The following is an 18,636-nucleotide window of genomic DNA, read 5'->3' on the forward strand; positions in this document are numbered from 1 at the left end:
AGTATGAGGGTTGAATGAAAAGTAATGCCTCCACCTTCGTTACTTGGGTTTGGATTGGAATATTTTAATAAATCAAACGCAGAAATAATCCTTAGAATGTGCTCTTTAACTACCACTATTCACTTTTCTACATAATCACCAGACAATTGGATACATTTCTGCCAACAGTGAACAAGTTTTCTGAAGCTGTCACAGAAGAAGTCGACATTCTGTTTCCGCAACCCATCGTGCACAGATTTTCCAATAGCCAAGCAAAACAATAATGTAACCCACACGTTCTTGTGAAATGCCGAGTATGCTTGAAATTTCTCTCTGAGTGATACGACAATCATCCTGAATCAATCTGTCAACCTTTTGCTTGTTAAACTCAGTGGTTACTGTCACAGGAAGTCCAACTCTTTGCTTGTCACGCAAGTCAGATGTTCCCACCTCAACATCTTTAAACTTACTCGCCCAGTAATGCACAGTACTCACATCAACACAATCACCATAAAGAGCTTGCATTCTCTGATGAATCTCCTTTGGGGTGACACCTCCAGCTGTCAAGAATTCAATGACTGCACGTTGCTTAAGTCTCATGGACTGACCGTCTGCACAGGGTTCCATACTTTGCACTTTACCAACACAACCGTTCAATGCTAAGGCTTCCCACCAAAATGGAACTGTAGAGGAGAGTCTACTGAACAAGCCAGTACCTGCTGCATACCAGTACAGCCATCAGTTGAAGAGTTACGAAGGTGGAAGCATTACTTTTCATTCAACCCTCGTACAACGGCAATCCCGTGTAATTGGTGCACTTGTATCCCAGGCAAATTGGTTCTTTATGAAAGTTTGGGAAGAAAGGCAAGGGCAAAGGTGCTGCATTAAACCCGAAACGTCATTGGAAAAGGTGAATAAATGCGCCCGGCATTTATTTATTCACACATACAGATGTATTGCTTATATCCTGAAATTTCAAAGCAGCCTACATCAATAAAATGTAAAATATACATGCGACACAAAACAAGGGAAGACAATACATGAATTCCTTTTGAAGTCGACGAACTAGCTGTTGGGTTGCATAAAGAGTTAGGCAGGCAGGCAGGCTCAAATAAATATGTTTCAACCTGTGCCAGACACCAAGGACAGCTCCCGTGTGTCAAGGGTTTGATTGGAAGAGCATGCCATCATTAAATGCCCTCCTCTGGATCACTGCCAAAGAGGCATTGGGAGCATGTGGCACTACCCACAGGGCATGTATTTTGCATCAGTGCGCATGGACCCCAGATGGTTCCACCAGAAGCCACCTGTGAAGGCACATGGTACACTGGCTAGAGGACTCAAAGTGGGACAGATGCTCAATGGACCTCAGGTATCTCGTCTGGGGTTAAAGAGACAAAAAGGACCGACATTCTATATAAACATTCTGTGTTCTCTCTCACACAGGTCCATTGCTACAGCCAGTCAGTAATTGAGGAGGGGGAGGGGGGCAATAAGCATAGGAAGCTGCTTGCCATTCAAAGCGATAGTTTTGCAGCTTTGTTTCACTTCCTAGTAGAACTGTAGTTAGGACATGGTGCCTGCCACCTCTTTGCATCTCTTCCTCCTCCCATCCTCTATCTTACTATTTATTTACAGTATTTATATTCCATCCTTCTCACCCTGCAGGGGACTCAGGGCGGATTACAATGTACATATACATGGCAAGCATTCGATGCCATAGACACACAACATATATAGACAGACACTCAGAGGCTATTTAAAACTCAGTCTCGTTGCAACAGTGTAGTAACAGTGAGGCCGCAGACCATATTTTAGTTCTTGTGGACCACTAGTGGTCCACGCACCACAGGTTGGGAATCATTGATCCAGACCAAAGATTGCAAACCACTGATTAGAGAATAGTTGTGGGTCTCAGTTTCCACATACAATTGTTCCATTCAGTTCACATAACCTTTGCAACTTTCCTACAGAAGGATTCACTTCTTTCGTGTTCGGTCTTTCATGGTAGGGCTGTAGAATCCTGTTAATGATATCCACATGTGCAACTCAGGATGCAGCACATGCATTATGTTATGCACATTATGAATAGGGTTCAAGGGGTTATTCAACCTAGCGCACCTGTGCAGGTACAGCTGTACCAGGAGCTCCAATTTTGTTTGCTTTGCATTGAATGTTTGTTGTAGTCCTAAGTTTCAAGGACTCTGCAGATAGGTGGCTTCTTTTGGCTGCAATCATAGGGCAAGCCACCTGTCAATTATCATTAGGTTCCCTGGTCCCGCCCCCTTTTTTGGGTTTTGGAGGGAATAGGAGCCATTTTGGGTCAGTCCACACAGAGAAGCCTTTCATGCAGGACATAAAACTAAGAGCTCCTGTAGAAAACTTCGTCTTCTACAGCTTGGCCAGGGAGAAAGGCCCCATAGCTTGGCCGAGGATTTTACAGTCTTACAGCTCCTTTGCTGAGGGAATCCGGTCCCACAGCACTTCAGCCAGCCATCACGGAAACCAGAACTCCTTTTTCCCTGGAGGTCTACAAAGCTCTGCTTGGTAAGGGTCACTCGCGGAAGCCAGAAGCAGTTGGTACCGGGTGCAGGGGCTCCACGCCAACAGAGGCAAAGACAGACTGCCCAGATTAGAAGTTAAGGATTTCCCCATTAGTTGTGTACAGTTATGAAGATAGTGCCTGTTCCCTGTGGACAAGATTGAGAGAGAGCCAATAGTACCTGTTTGTTTTCAATAATAAGAACTTTGTTGAACCTTTAAGCAATCTAAAGACTCTGTTTAAGGAAATCCAAGGGCCTTTAATCTGAGGCACTCCCGGCGTCCTGTTGGGCACACAGAATTTATGTCCTGTCTACAGTCTTATGCACAGGCCCAGCGTGCGACAGCACAGCACCAATCAAAATATCCTGATTTCTGCTGATCTGGAGGCTAGGATGCGAAAAAATGGCTTCAAACTACAGGTAAGGAGATTCCACCTGAACATTAGGAAGAACTTCCTGACTGTGAGAGCTGTTCAGCAGTGGAACTCTCTGTCCCAGAGTGTGGTGGAGGCGGCTTCTTTGGAGGCTTTTAAGCAGAGACTGCATGGCCATCTGTCAGGGTTGCTTTAAATGTGATTTTCCTGCTCCTTGAAAAGGGGTTGGACTGGATGGCCCATGAGGACTCTTCCAACTCTATGATTCTATCTCCCACTCTGGTAGCTGAATGGGTTTTTGCTACAGCCATTCAACAGCCATTCAACAGCACCAGGACTGTAGCACAGCTGGATGGGAGTCAGCTGCATTAAGATCACTACTGACTGAAAGGTCATGAGTTCGAAGCTAGCCTGGGTCAGAGTGAGCTTCCGACCATTGTGTAGCTTGCTGTCGACCTTTACAGCCCCAAAGACATGATTTTCCTGCTTCTTGGCAGAATGGGGTTGGACTGGATGGCCAACAAGGTCTCTTCCAACTTTATGATTGTATAAGAAGCCGGTTTTCTCAGAAGACCAAAGAAAGCTAGAGAGTTAGGAATTTTCCATTTCTTTGTGAGCTTATTAGAAGCTGAGATTCCTTTCTTATGAACCCAACAGATCAGACAGGATGCTCTTGTAATCAGACATTGCCTAAGGTCTGTACTAAAAGAACATCCTCTGATAGCAAACACTTCCTGGTCCTCAAATGTTGTTTATTAGTGAAATATAATTCCTAAGCAGAAGCCACTATTAACTTTTCCTTCTCTCTTGGACAGAGGGAGATCCCTTCCTGAATTCCTTGCATATCAGAGTTCAGCTCAGGCCATGCCAGAAATGTATGCTTATAACAAGCATTTCTTCAGCATCGATTTTCGGCAAGACAGCATTATGCTGCGAAATGTGTGGAACTGGCAGCCTGACATTTGGCTGTCAGAGCCAAGCAAATGAACAAAAAGGAAGAGAGAGAAAAAAAAAACAAAAAACCCTGAAGATGAATGGGGTCAGCCAACCACCATCCATCCCTTGGAATTCTGGCAGCCATTTTTACTATTTCGGGAATGTTCACAGGAAAAGCATAAACCTAGAAAGAAATTGCAAAGAGGCTTCTCATCAAAGTAAGCAAGGTTTTTAGTGCTTTGAGTATTTTACCTGCATTCTCAGCCCTGCTTCTCCAGGTATGCAAATAGATCAATATGTACACCAAAGGACTGGAAAAGTAAAAGTTTCCCTTAATATTGAGTATAGTTGTGTCTGACTCTGGAGGGTGGTGCTCATCTCCATTTCTAAGCCGAAGAGCTGGCATTGTCCGTAAACACCTCCAAAGTCATGTGGCCAGCATGACTACACGGAGTGCCGTTACCTTCCTGCAGAAGTGGTACCTATTGATCTACTCAAATTTGCATGTTTTCTAACTGCTAGGTTGACAGAAGCTGGGCTTATCAGTGGGAGCTCAGCCTGCTCCCCGGATTCGAACTGCAAAGCTTTTGGTCAGCAAGTTCGGCAGCTCTGTGGTTTAACCCGCTGCACCACCAGAGGGCCTTACACCAAAGGATACATGGATACAAATCAGAAATTTAAAATGTGAATTCTTAAAAAAAAAAAAAAACATGTTGCAGCACACTTCAGCATTCCTAAACATTCCTTCTTAGACCTCCAAACAGCAGTCTCTGAACAAAAAAAAAAATCTTCAAAGAGAGACTGGAAAGAGAAACAGCTAAATTAAGATATATCCACAAACTCCCACAGTTTGAAAAGAGTCAGTGGGCTTTTGGCACATTGCACATTCAATAACGCAACTTGACATCTCAGCCACGTGCAGGTTCTTCTTTCAGCTTTTTCACATCTCTCTTCTGGCCCTTGGCCTATATCACAAATCATACCAAGACCTTCTTCCGTTATTATTTTCGTTTCATGGAGATCCTATTTTCCATCTTTGTCCACTATCTACACTTTAGGACCATTGTTGAGGGCCATGTTCGGCCCTCGGCCCTTAGTTTGAGGACCCCTGCTTTAGCAGCAAAGCCCAACTGGATTTGCCAAATGCCTTCTTCTAATACAAAAAAAAACACCCACATTTTTAAAAATGTATAGATCAATACAATGACATGAATCTTTGGAATGTCTTTGTGGGTATTCCTATAGAGACTCACTGTGATGGCCTACATTCATTTGTATAATATAAATTAGCACCTTGCAAAACTCCAACTGAGACCATACCTCGGTTGAATTACAGTAGAGTTTTGCTTATCTGACATTCCATCTTATCCGACGCTCTTATCTGACGCCCTCCTTTTCCTCCAACATTTCCCCTTCAATTAAAGGAGAGCTCCCTAACTCTCTTTCCATTCCCAATAAGTTAAAAAGGCAAGACAAGGAGGGAGAAAAGGGGAAACAGGCAGGACCCGAAGTGGAAGCATCCTCCCTCCTTCCCTTTGTGATTGTCATGCTCCTCTTCTGCATCTGAGCACTTCCTGCTGGGCTGCTATAACCCAAAGTATTGCCTTGCCTTAACATTTTGAGTCCCTGTTGTTAGTATTTTAGGTGTCTAGCTCCGTGTTGGACGGGTAACAGTAGGGAACTCCGTATTATCCAACATTTTCATTTATCTGACATTCTGTTGGCCCGTTTATCTTGGATAAGCAAGACTACTGTGGATGGCACATCACATTTTTGCATCTGTTCTGCCTGCAGGTAGGAAGTGCTTGCAGAAGACTTTTCCTGGGTAATTGTGGAGCATTCAGGATTCCCTTCACAGGGCAAGGCCCTGATTTCAGATCAAGAGTCAACTTCTGTGTCACGGAAGGAAGAAGCATCAAAGGAGGAGCACTTTGGGGAATAGGCCTGGCTGTGGCATAGCCAGCTTCTCTTTTTAAGCAAATGCACTGCAGCTTGTAATGTGTGATAAATAAAAAATGAGTATATCAAGTTTGTGGCTTCACCAAGAGCACTTCGTCAGAAGCTGCAAGGGAGGAGAGTGAATTCAAATGCATGCTAAGTATGCTTCCCATATCATCACTGTCGTTGTCATCATCATCACCATCACTATTATTGGCCAGTATTTAGTACTGCAGTTAGGAATCCATAACTTAGAATTTTGGATCTATAACTGATCTGTATTCAGTAAGGGTACTACTACATAGTCTTTTTTCTTCTTGTCGTTGTGTGCCCTCAAGTCATTTATGACTAACGTCAAAAAGGAGAATCAATCATGGAGTTTTCTTGAGCTGTGAGTGTGTCCCTCACCCAAAGGCATCCAGTGGGCTTTATAACTAAGCAGGGAATTGATCCCTGGTCTCCAAAATCAGAGTCCAACACTCAAACCACCGTACCACACTGGTGCTCACTACAGTCTTGCTAGAATCTATGTAAACATGCTGATAGAAGGAGACAGCCATCTAGCTTCCCTAGGGAGGGAATGACAGAGCTTTTGAGCAGTCACTCATAAGATTGAACCTCTATATCCGCTGTGAAGATGGTGAGCCTGAAAGAAAGGTCCTAAGCATTTTACATGTTTAAACAGGCAGTGCTTGGGTGTGTTAGTCAAGGAATTCCACAAGATACTGAAATCCCTCTAGAACATGCTTGTCTCCCTCTAGAACACATATGGGTAAACTTTAGCCCTCCAAGTGTTTTGGAATTTAACTCTCATAATTCCTAACAGCCTACCAGCTGTTAGAAATTGTTGGAGTTGAAGTCCAAAACACCTGGAGGACCAAAGTTTGCCCATGCCTACTATAGACCTTGCTTCAGACAACTGGCCTTTGTGTGATGCTTCTGCCCATTGACTACCCTTTCTCTCAGAAGAGATCATCTTCTGCCTTCCTCTTCCTCCTCCTTCTCCTCCTTCTGGTTCTGCAACCAGAGTGAAACCTTACAGACACACCTGAAAAACCCAAATAAGACAACCATTTTTCCTTAGGCCCTTATTCCACGAGATCCCCCACCCATTTTTAATCACTTTTAATACATTTTTATGAATGGAAAATTAAAGAGCCCACACCGCAATGCAGGGGGACTTGTTCATTATGTAATTGTTGAAAACAGTGTCAAAAAATTGAGGGAAGGGGAGAAGATGATCAGAAATCATTTCAGGAGCCTAGGATATGTTACCTGATTTCTAAAGTGCTAAAAGCACATGGAATGGAAGCCATCAGGATTGCCCGCATTGATTTGCATAGACGGCATGGACCAAATGGGCTGTCCTGTGGGCAATCTCTACCTGCAGTGAGTGCCCGATACGCTGCTGTAATGTGGCCGCATGATCCATTTTGATAATTATATATAAAACTACGAAACATCACAACTTTGTTAGATCACTAATTTTTTGTTCTATGAAGTCTTGGCTCTACCTTTTCCTCTCCTCTGCTTAAATTTCCCTTGTTTAGGTTTTCCCTTCCTTTGTATTAGTTTTGGGTGGAGCATAAAAAAACCCCTAGAGGCCGGCCTTAGTTGGTCTATTCAATTTCCCTGTATAGAGCTCTTTTGCTGGACTCCTCTTTTTCTGCAGCAGAGTTACAGTGATCAGAGGCTTGGGCATTGTCTGAGTACTTCTAGGCCTGAGCAATCCTAAACAGGCATCCTTAGCACCTGTTCTTATACCAGCAGTCCCAGAGACAACAGAAGCTTTTGACCAGCTTAAACTTCACAAGAAAGAAGATTGAGACAGTTTATAAGCAACAGCTTGTAAACCATCACCTTGCATTAGAGGCAGAAGACTCCAGAGAGATGACTGCAGCCAGCAAAATCTCCTTTTGTAATGTTTTAAGTTAGTCCCAGGTGGAGTTAACCCTTTATTCATCTTGTTTTCAGTAAACTAATTTAGTTATCTTTTCACCTTGCCTAAAGTGCCTCTGTGTTAAAAGGGTCTTAATCTTAACAGAAGGTATACAGATAGCCCCCGAGTAAAGCCAGACACTATAGTTTTCCCAGCTATAGTGTCTGAGCGTGCCATCGCATGTTCCTTTAATGCAATCTTTTAAAATGTTGGTATTTTCTGCTTTAAAAAGGGGGGGGGAGTGGGTGGACAATCCACTTGTTCATGGGATAAGGATAAAAACTATTAGCAATGAAGACCAGCAAATTATGAAGACATGATAAGTAATAAATAATGGAACATTTCAATTTGTAATGATAATGGACTGAAAATATAATTTCAAGATGCTACCCCCCCCCCCCCCCCGGCACACACACGCATACATGGTAATATCCAGAACTTCTTCCCAAAAGTCCAAGGATGGGTATAGCTGCAGATGCAATTGTTGTCCAGTGTAGCATATCATGAACCTAGGACTTCACCAACCCTTCGTATGCTGAGCTGGAACTGGCTGCTATTCAAAGCTTCTTCAAGACTTCATTTAATATCAAATACTGACCCACATCATTGGTATAGGACAAGTTTTGTTGACAAAAGATGGGTGCAGCAGCCAGGCATGTAGCCGGGGGGGGGGGGGGGGGGCTTGAGGGGCTTCAGCCCCCCCCCCCCCCTGAAATTCTCATGGTGGTTCGCGAAAAGGCCTTACTGGTGCATTATTTAAACTGTTATGTTTATTCATATCATGATCTGATCACCATACTCAATATATCCCATATGCATGGGGGTATGGGGGTAATGATACAAAAGGTTTGCTAGGATAGACCCTCTTTCACTCAGACTCAGCCCCCCCCCCCCCCCCGAAACTCAGCCCCCCCCCAAAAAAACCTGAAAAAAATTCAGCCCCCCCCGAAACGAAATCCTGGCTACGGGCCTGGCAGCAGCAGATCTATAATACAGTGTGGCAGTCCTTTTGTAACTGTTATATTTATATTCCCCCACACCAAAGAGTAAGCATGGCCCTCTAAAAATGATTCTAACCACACAATTCCAGGGCTAACACTGTATATCTTGATGGCCAGATAATGACCTCCCAAGGCCAAGGTGCATCCTGCTCCTGCACTGGAAGATGGTTTTCTAGGATTATGTAGTGCAGAACCAAACAAAACAAAACAAAAATCCCTGAGCTGCAAACGAGTGACCCATCTCTCATCCTAATGGAAGGAGAAGATCAAAGCCTGTTGCTAATAGGAACGCTTATTCCCCGCTCTGTTCCTAGTCACGTCTATATCTTTGAACTGCCAGACTAGACCATAAATAATCCAGTAGGGCTTGTGTTTGTACGTGCCTTCTAGTCACCAGCCGACTTAAGGCAACCCCATGAATTCCATAGGGTTTTCTTAGGCAAAAAAACCCCTCAGGGGTGGTTTTGCCAACTCCTTCCTCTGAAATATACCTTACACCTTTGGGTCAGTGCCATGCAATGTCTGCAAATAGTGCAGAAATCGGTGGCTAGATTGCTAACGGGAGCGCCATATCTGAGAGGACAACTTCTATGCTGCGACACCTCCACTGGTTGCCGGTCCACTTCTGGGGCTAAAAACAAAGTGCTGGTCATTACCTATAAAACCCTAAACTATTTGGGTTCAGGCTATTTGTCAAATCGCATCCCCCTGTATAGACCATCATGAGCACTGTGGTCTACAGAGGAGGCCCTCCTCTCAGTCCCACCTCCATCACAAGATCAGTTGGTGGGAGTGAGAGAGGGGGCCTTCTCTATGATCACTCCATGTCTCTCGGACTCCCTCCCTAAAGAAATAAAAACAGCCCCCACCCTCCTCTCCTTTAAGAAACTTCTAAAAATGCACCTATGCACTTTAGCATATGGAGAGGAAGAGGATTAGGACCATTGGAATGCTGGCTAACCCACTTGTATTATATGACTACTATGATACATCTTAAATGAAGCATCTGTGTCAGCCATTTTAATGTAATGTCTCTTAATTTGCTTTTAGGGTGTATATTGTGACGTATACTTATGTTTTAGTTCCTTATGTCTTAGTGGATTGTTCCTGTTTAATTTTTTATATCGATGCTTAATCCCTTCATTGTAAGTTTTCTGTTTTTACTATCCATTATCCTGTATCATTTTGATGTGTTTGTACCCATTTCAAGACACTGAATGTTTGCCTTTTGTATGAGTCCCCCCGGGGAGAGAGGGTGGTCTAGAAAAAAAGTATTATTATTATTATTATTATTATTATTATTATTATTATTAGAAACACAAAAAGATTAGTACACAGCAAACAAAATAATTCTCTTGGCTGTTGTATTGGCTCACACGCCAGACACTTCCCAAGTGTCTAGGACTGTGTGATGTATCAGCGAATAATGTGTGCAGATCCAAGCAGGGTGGCCTATAGCAACTGACAGATGGTAATTTTGTCAGTGCCGATTGTGTTCAAGTGCAGGCCAAGGTCTTCAGGCACTGCACCCAGTGTGCCGATCACCACTGGGACCACCTTGACTGGCTTGTGCAGTTCAATCTTTAAATCCTCATATCATGTCAGCTTTTCCAGTTGTTTTACTTCAATCCTGCTGTTGCCTAGGATTGCAACATCGACGATCCATACTCGTTTTTTTAACACAATCGTGAGGTTATTATGATTATTATGACACTGCACAGCTCTTAAAATTTCACCATAACATTGATAAAGATTCTAGAGCCATGGTTCCCAATCTTTTTTTTTTTACTAGGAACGACTTGACCAGGAACCACTTGAACAGGAACCACTTTGACCAGGGACCACTCTCCAACATTAGTACCAAAAGGGTTACGAATCAGATTTTGGTCAACTTTAAATTCAGTTTGGTTATTTGGGGTGCTGATTCAGCAAACTGCATTGGATAGACCACATCAGCTCTAGTTTCTGATACAGAACATATGCCATGGTCAGCGACAGGGAAGGACTGGCAGGTGGTTCAAAAAGAGCTGTAATAAATAAAATAAAGAGGAAGGAGGCCCATGAACCAGATTTTTTCCTGTGCATTTAAAAAGAGATTTAAAGATGGGCTTAAAGCCAACCCCAAAAACTGTGGTATAGACACAGAGAACTAGGAAGTCTTGGCCCCTGAGTGCTCTCACTGGAGGTCAGCTGTGACCAGCAGTGCTGCAGAATTCAAACAGGCATGAATAGAGGGTGAAAGGGAGAAACATGCCTAGAGGAAAGTATGTCAAGCCAACCCTGATTGGGACTGCCTTCCATTTGGAAACCAATGTCCTCACTGCAGGAGAACATGTGGATCAAGAATAGGGCTTCACAGCCACCTACAGACCCAGTGCCAAGACACCACATCTGGAAGGCCATCATCCTTGAGCTACAAGGGATCGCCTAAGTAAGTAAGCTAAAGAGGAAGATATCAAATTCTCTCTCTCTCTTTCTCACACACACATGCACATCTCAACAGCAATAACAGAAGAATAATAGAAAATATTTCAAATTCACCTGCTGGAAAAACACACACTCTTTTTTTGTTTGTTTACAATTTTCTGAATCACAAAATGTGTTAATGTCTTAATTGAAACCCAGGAAATAAACCCAAATTGAGCTGCGAGCATGGAGAATTGTAAAACACCAAATACCCAGTCTAATTACTTGCTGTCAAACAAGGTAGGTGTGCTGTTGTGGATTGAGTCATATGAGCTTAACATGCAAATTAGCTTGCAAACAAAACGCAGCCCTGGGGGCAGATTTCATCCTGGGTTCGGTGACCTTTTTTTGGTGGCATTTGCAGCAGGGGGTTTGCTGATGCATGGATCCCATTTGGCTTTCACTGTCGTGTTCTCCTGATTTAATTCTGCAAACAGGCAAGCAATTGCATTCAGCCAAAAAACAAAAAAACAACTCAATTCAGCTACAGCTCTTGAGGGAAGCTGTAGTAGATAGATGCAGGCAGGTGCTAAGCTAATTTGTTATGAGATGTAGGGCAGAATGAGAGAATAAACTGGTCTGTGTTGTGAAGATATGAAGGGCAGGAAGGGACAAAACTCGGAGCTTCACATCCTGATATTATTTGTTACTGGTGTGTATTAGGCTTGGTTGAGCCAAAAAAATGGTTCAAAACTCGTTTCAGATGTAGTGGTTCGATTCAGAATTAAATTCTGAATTTTTCCGGAAAAAAAAAATTCAGAACTTTCCGAAATTTCCAAATTGCTTAGTTAATGGCGGAGAGAGACATTTTGGGGCCTTGGAAGCTTATTTCATAAGTTAGGGAAGGAGAGGCTTGAATGTATGGGATTTGTAGTGTCTTTTCTGGCAACACACAGCAAACTAAGAATCAAACAGAGCACAGAGAGACCTTTTGGGGCCTTGGAAGCAGATTTCACAAGTTAGGGAAGGAGAGGCTTGAATGTATGGAATTTGTAGTGTCTTTTGTGGCAACGCACAGCAAACCAAGGAACAAACAGAGCATAGAGAGACCTTTTGGGGCCTTGGAAGCTTATTTCACAAGTTAGGGAAGGAGAGGCTTGAATGTATGGGATCTGTGGTCTTTTCTGACAATGCACAGCAAACTAAGAATCAAACAGAGCACAGAGAGACCTTTTGGGGCTTTGGAAGTCAATTTTGCAAGTTAGGGAAGGAGAGGCTTGAATGTATGGGATTTGTAGTGTCTTTTGTGGCAACGCACAGCAAACCAAGGAACAAACAGAGCATAGAGAGACCTTTTGGGGCCTTGGAAGCTTATTTCACAAGTTAGGGAAGGAGAGGCTTGAATGTATGGGATCTGTGGTCTTTTCTGGCAATGCACAGCAAACTAAGAATCAAACAGAGCACAGAGAGATCTTTTGGGGCCTCAGAAGCAGATTTCACAAGTTAGGGAAGGAGAGGCTTGAATGTATGGGATTTGTAGTCTTTTCTGGCAACACACAGCAAACTAAAAATCAAACAGAGTACAGAGAGACCTTTTGGGGCCTTGGAAGCAGATTTTGCAAGTTAGAGAAGGAGAGGCTTGAATGTATGGGATTTGTAGTGTCTTTTGTGGCAACGCACAGTAAACCAAGGAACAACCAGAGCATAGAGACCTTTTGGCCTTGGAAGCTGATTTTACAACTTTAGGAAGGAGAGTTTGTATACAAAGAGTGGCTTGAATTGATGGGAGATCTAGTTCTTTTGAGGAAATGTGCAACAAACTAAGAAACACTGAGGCCAGAGAGGCCTGCTACAATGCTGGGACTTGAAAAAATGTTGGTGTGCTTTGGTTCCTCCACGTTGCTCCTTCCACCCACACCACGCACCCACAAACCCCAATACCCATGCAATGTCCACCTTTCCCAAACCCCAACAGCAACAACACACAAGTGGCAAGGCAGACAGCCAGGCACAGCAGGCAACAGCCCTTCTCCCAGCCCTTCTTCTCTGCTTGCTTGTTTGCCTGCCGTCCTCTTCTTCCAACCTCCCTTCAACACAACCTCCCTTCCCTTTCTCTTTCCAAAAATGGTGAAGAAAGCTTTGAAAAGGCAAAGGGACTTCCGTTTTTTTAAAATACCTCGAAATCACTTCAAAAAGGTAATTTTAATGGATTTATAACGAGTTACGAGTTATCCGATGCGGACCTATCCATGTCTAGTGTGTATGGACACTAGGCATGTCCATACACATGTGAGGAAGGCACATCACATTAGTTCCCTTATGAGGAGCAGCAGCCAAAACCCACAGTGAGACTGAACAACTGAAACAGAGGACAAGTATTGTGTTCTTACTTTCAAGCAATCACCAAGTTCACAGCCAGATGTGCTTCAGCTTCCTCAGATCCATGTTCATTAGTTAGATCATTTCTTCCAGCTCTCCTTGACAGCCCAGATTCATGCCTGCCCAGATTCGCCTTTCCCCAGTCAATGCAGCAGTCACTCTCCATGGGACCCAACTCTGCCATTCCACCTGAAAAGAAAAAGAGACCCTTGCTGTTATTGTTGACATAGTATTACCGATAGTATTACAGGTGGACAAATGTCAGCGTGCTGGAAGAAGCAAAGACCACCAGCATTGAAACGATGCTCCTATGCCATCAACTCCGCTAGACAGGCCACATTGTCCAAATATCCAATCACTGTCTCCCAAAGCAGTTACTATACTCCCAACTCAAGAATGAGAAATGTAATGTTGGTGGACAGGAAAAGATATTTAAAGATGGGCTTAAAGCCAACCTTAAAAACAGTGGCATAGATACCAAGAACTGGGAAGCCCTGGCCTTTGAGCGCTCTATCTGGAGGTCAGCTGTGACCAGCAGTGCTGCAGAATTCGAAGAGGCACAAATGGAGGGCAAAAGGGAGAAACGTGTCAAGAGGAAAGGACATCAAGCCAGCCCTGAACGGGACCACCTTCCACCTGGAAACTGATATCCTCACTGAAGGAGAACATGCAGATCAAGAATAATGTCATCAGTTGGGAGCCCCTCCCCTCAGCACCAATTGCTGCTCTGGCCAGAGTGAAGAAAGAAGGGACCAGGAGGACAGTTCCATCTTGTCTCCTGTGCTGTTCTAATAATATAATATAATAGAACATTAAGATCGTCTGGGGAGGCCCTGCTCTCGATCCCGCCTGCGTCACAGGCGCGCTTGGCGGGGACGAGAGACAGGGCCTTCTCAGTGGTGGCCCCTCGGCTATGGAATGCCTTGCCGGCAGACATCAGACAGGCACCTTCGTTGCTGACGTTTCGGAGAATGGTCAAGACCTGGCTTTATGAACAAGCGTTTGGCTAAGCAATGCAACTAATTAAGGAAGTCGGTAAATGGAACATAGGAACGGCACAACGACTATGAGAACGGATCTGATTTCAATTGAGACGCTATATATGTTGTTTGTTGATTTGTCCTGTCTGATTGTTAATTGTTGTGGATCAACGTCGCTGATCCTGTTGTTGTACTGTCGTGTTTTAATTGCACTGTAAACCGCATTGAGTCGCCTGCTAAGGGCTGAAAAATGCGGTATAAAAATGAAGCAAATAAATAATAATAAATATAATATAATATAATATATATTCATATAATATTTATAGTATTATAATGTAATACAATATAATAATACTACTAATAATACAACATTACTATATATTTTATATTATAAGTAATATTACTAATAATATTACAATATAATGGTATAGTACAATATAGTAATATATAATACTGATATTGTGCTATGCTAATAATATAATATATTGCATGTATATATATCTTGTAAGCCACTCTGAGTCCCCTTCTGGGTGAGAAGGGTGGCATATAAATGCCATAAATAAATAAATAAATAAATAAATAAGAATAGGGTTCCATCACCACCTACGGATCCACTGCTAAGACATTACACTTGGAGGACCATCATCCTTGGGCTACGAGGGATCGACTAAGTAAGTAAGTAAATTATTGATGTAAGATTATTATTGTCAGGGGTATCTAATAATTAACAGTTTCACATAGGTAGTGAGTGACATAATGACTTGTATTCTATCTAAGAATCAAGGGACCAGAGGCATATCATTGGTTAATGTGCCATCTTCCAGGCAGCATTGCTTTTGAATAATTGCACCATTGTGATGCTATTTCTGGTGATTTTTGCAATTGTAAACCCTTCAACTGTCTCAACGTGGAAGAAAAGAAACAGCATTGGAAGAATATTTTATTGTAAGATATATTTGGAGGTCTTTAATCAGAAGTCGGGTTGGGCATCTTTCAACAGTGCCTTAGTTATGCATTCCTGCATGACAGCAGGTTGGTTATTCCATGATCCTTAGGAGGTCTCTTCTACAGTATCTACAGCTCACCTATTAACTTGGCTTAATAGATCATTCAAGCCTGCCTTCCCTGTTTGATCATTCCACTCTGCATCTCGTTTCAAGGGTGGTAGCTGGAAGCTAATTAAGCAGAACGACCTTACAGAATGAGCCAGGTACACCCCGAATGCCATGGCAACCACAGCTCGGTGTCAGTGTTCCACTATATCCCTCTCAGCAGCATCCTCAATTCAAAATCAGGGACTGTGTCAGAAGGCAACACCTGGGGACAGAGTGGAGAGAAGTAATATGGGGTTGCAATGATCCTTGCTTGGAGATTCAGCAGCCCTATGGTTAAGGCTCATCTGCAGGAGAGGTAGGATACAAACTGTGAACTGCCTGGCATTCAAAAAAATTCAGTCTGATCTTCTATGGGTTTGTTGGAAGAGGAAACAACAGAAATAACAGCTCAGCTGAAATTATTTTTGAACCACAAGTTTCTGGTGCATTTTTTGCTTCCTGACATCTCCCCCAGCCAACCTCATTTGGCTGATATTTTGCTCCATCTACACAACTGTGTAGCAAAAGACCACAATGCAGTAGAATCCGATTCTTCCATAGAAAGTGAACCCTGTTTTGAAAAAGGAACTGCTGGGAGGTCTCAAAGCCAAATGATAGTGGGACGGCAGAAGAGGAAGCCTATTGTGAGTCCTGGAGATTGGCAGCATGAACCACTACCTGGCAAAGGGGAGAAGATCTCCACTTGCCAGCAGCAAACCTTTTTGCCAAGTGCCTTGAGGCCCATTCCAAGTGAAAGGCGGGAACTGAGTCAAACCAACAAACAAACCAGTGGTCGTCACTTCTCTAGAACCAGTGTTGACAGTTCATACGAGGGTTATCTGAAAAGTAAGGTTACACGGCACATAGCTCTCATGGGAAATTTTCTTGGAGGAAGTTGGTATCATTGCTGTGTAGCCAACGGAAGTGAAAGAGCAGTGTTAGTCGTCAGTAGTTCATCAACTGACATTGTGGTGAAGGCTAGAGATGAGCGTCCTCATTCCATTTCCCTCCAAGTGCAAAGTTTGTGCTGTAATATAACCTAAATGCTAAGGGCATGAACACCGCTGCAATTTATTTCAAAATTGTTTCAGTTTATGGAGAGAATGCAATGTCAAGACAGCATGTGACAAAATGGATATGGAATATATTGTAAGACCATGAAGAAACTTTACAGAGCCATCCAAAACAAACCTTTGTGGGATGCTGATGGTAGGAATCTGTCTCCTTCATGACAATGCGCATCTGCACACCACTCTTGCAACACAAGAGTTGTTGACTTCATTTGGTTGGGATGTTTTAAACCATCCCTCTCACAGCCCTAATCCCGCACCCAGTGACTATCATCTGTTCACTAAATTGAAGGAACACCTGGGTGGAAAACACTTTTCCGATGACAGCGAGGTGACAATCGAAGTAATGAACTGGCTGAAAAAGACAGGGGGAAACTTCTATGACACAGGCATCAAAAACACATACCACTGATGACAAAATTTATTGAACTGAATGGTGATTATGTGGAAAAATAATGTAATATTTATGCTATAATCCATGTAAGTTTTATTAAAATATATTTATTATTGGTATTTTAAAAAAATCTTGTAACCTTTCTTTCCAGATGACCCTCATAGAATCATTGAGTCTTAGAGCTGGAAAGCATTGCAAGGGCCATTCAGTACAACCTCCTGCCATGCAAAAAAATACACAGTTTAAACCGTCCTAAAAGATTTCCATCCAACCGCTCTTTCAAAATTTCTGAAGACGGAGAGTCTCAGTCTATTCCAGTGACAAACAATTCTTACAATAAGGAAGTTCCTTTTGATGTTTAGCTGGAATCACTTCTCTTGTAATTGGAATCCCTTGGTTCATGTTCTAACTTCTGGAGCAGCAGAAAACATGCTTTCAGATATTTAAAGATGGTTCTCATGTCACCTCTCAATCATTTCTTCTCTAAGCTAAATATGCCCAGCTCCTCAAGTCATCCTTGAAAAAGCTTGGTTTCCAGACGATTGATTATCCTGGTTGTGGTTACCCTTCTCTGGACACATTCAATTGGTGCATTTGATCCAAGCCCCTCACTAGCTTGCTAAAGGTCCAGTACTGAAGGATAAAAAGAGGTTCCTTCTTCCTCATTTACTTTCTGGTTCTCCTGGGATTCTTGTTAACGTAGTAACTCTGTACATGGCTTCATTAATGGAGTACAAGTGCCTGGGGACCAGGCTCCTAGCCTATCTGAAGTTACAGGTTTGAATAGGGGTTTTAGCACAGCTGTGGTCGGACTCTAGCACAGCTGGTAAATCACCAGCAAATGATAAGATCTACCAACCAAAAGGTTGCCAGTTTGAAGCTTTGGGTCAGTGTGAGTACCTGACTGTCAGCCCAGCGCACTGTTTACCTAAGCAGTTCGAAAACAGCTTAGAGCTGTAAGTAGAAAAATTAGGTACTGCTAAAACAAGTGGGGTAGGCATTTTATGACACAATAAAGATCAGAAAATGCCCAGCAACCAAAAGGAAGGAGGAAGTCCTGATGGCTCTTCGCCATAGAGGATGAGGCAACAGTACCTCCCTATGGCTGGATTTAAGCACAACCTTCAAGGTGCATTGACAAGACATATCTCCTTTCTGTTCTGTCTATCTCTGTCCTGTCTGTCTAAAATGGCATTGAATATTTGCCATGTATGTATACTGTGATCCACCCTGAGTCCCCTTGGGTAGATAGGGTAGAATATAAATAAAGTATTATTATTATTATTATTATTATTATTATTCATTTAACATTTTCATACTGTTTGTTTGTTACATGCCATCAGAATGAGAGTAATCCATTGAGCTCTCAGAGATTGGGCATCCTGCTTTGAACACTATTTATTGTCCTAGGATTCCAAACATCTCAATCCCATCCCATAGATGGTGAATCTACTCTGGTTTGTAATCTGAATTTGAAAGGAGTTATCAAAAGTGCTGAAGCAACTTGGGAAGAAAGTTCAGCACTTTGGAGAGTTACTTTAAAACCTGGGTTTAAACTTGGACCGAATTTGCCATCCAACTGAGACAGGAGCCACCTGCTGCT

At 42.9% G+C, this 18,636-nt stretch overlaps 1 protein-coding gene across 1 annotated transcript in view; it reads right to left on the reverse strand.

Annotated features, from left to right (window-relative positions):
- Window positions 1-18,636, reverse strand: part of LOC132780158 (leucine-rich repeat and fibronectin type III domain-containing protein 1-like protein) — a 151,518-nt gene that overhangs the window by 53,777 nt on the left and 79,105 nt on the right. Inside the window, exon 2 of the mRNA XM_067460844.1 lies at window positions 13,507-13,684. The gene's annotated coding sequence lies outside the window, so the exon portion shown is untranslated. The remainder of the gene's footprint in view (window positions 1-13,506; window positions 13,685-18,636) is intronic.

Source organism: Anolis sagrei, chromosome X (assembly GCF_037176765.1).
Source record: "Anolis sagrei isolate rAnoSag1 chromosome X, rAnoSag1.mat, whole genome shotgun sequence".
In the NCBI taxonomy this organism is placed as follows: Eukaryota; Metazoa; Chordata; class Lepidosauria; order Squamata; family Dactyloidae; genus Anolis; species Anolis sagrei.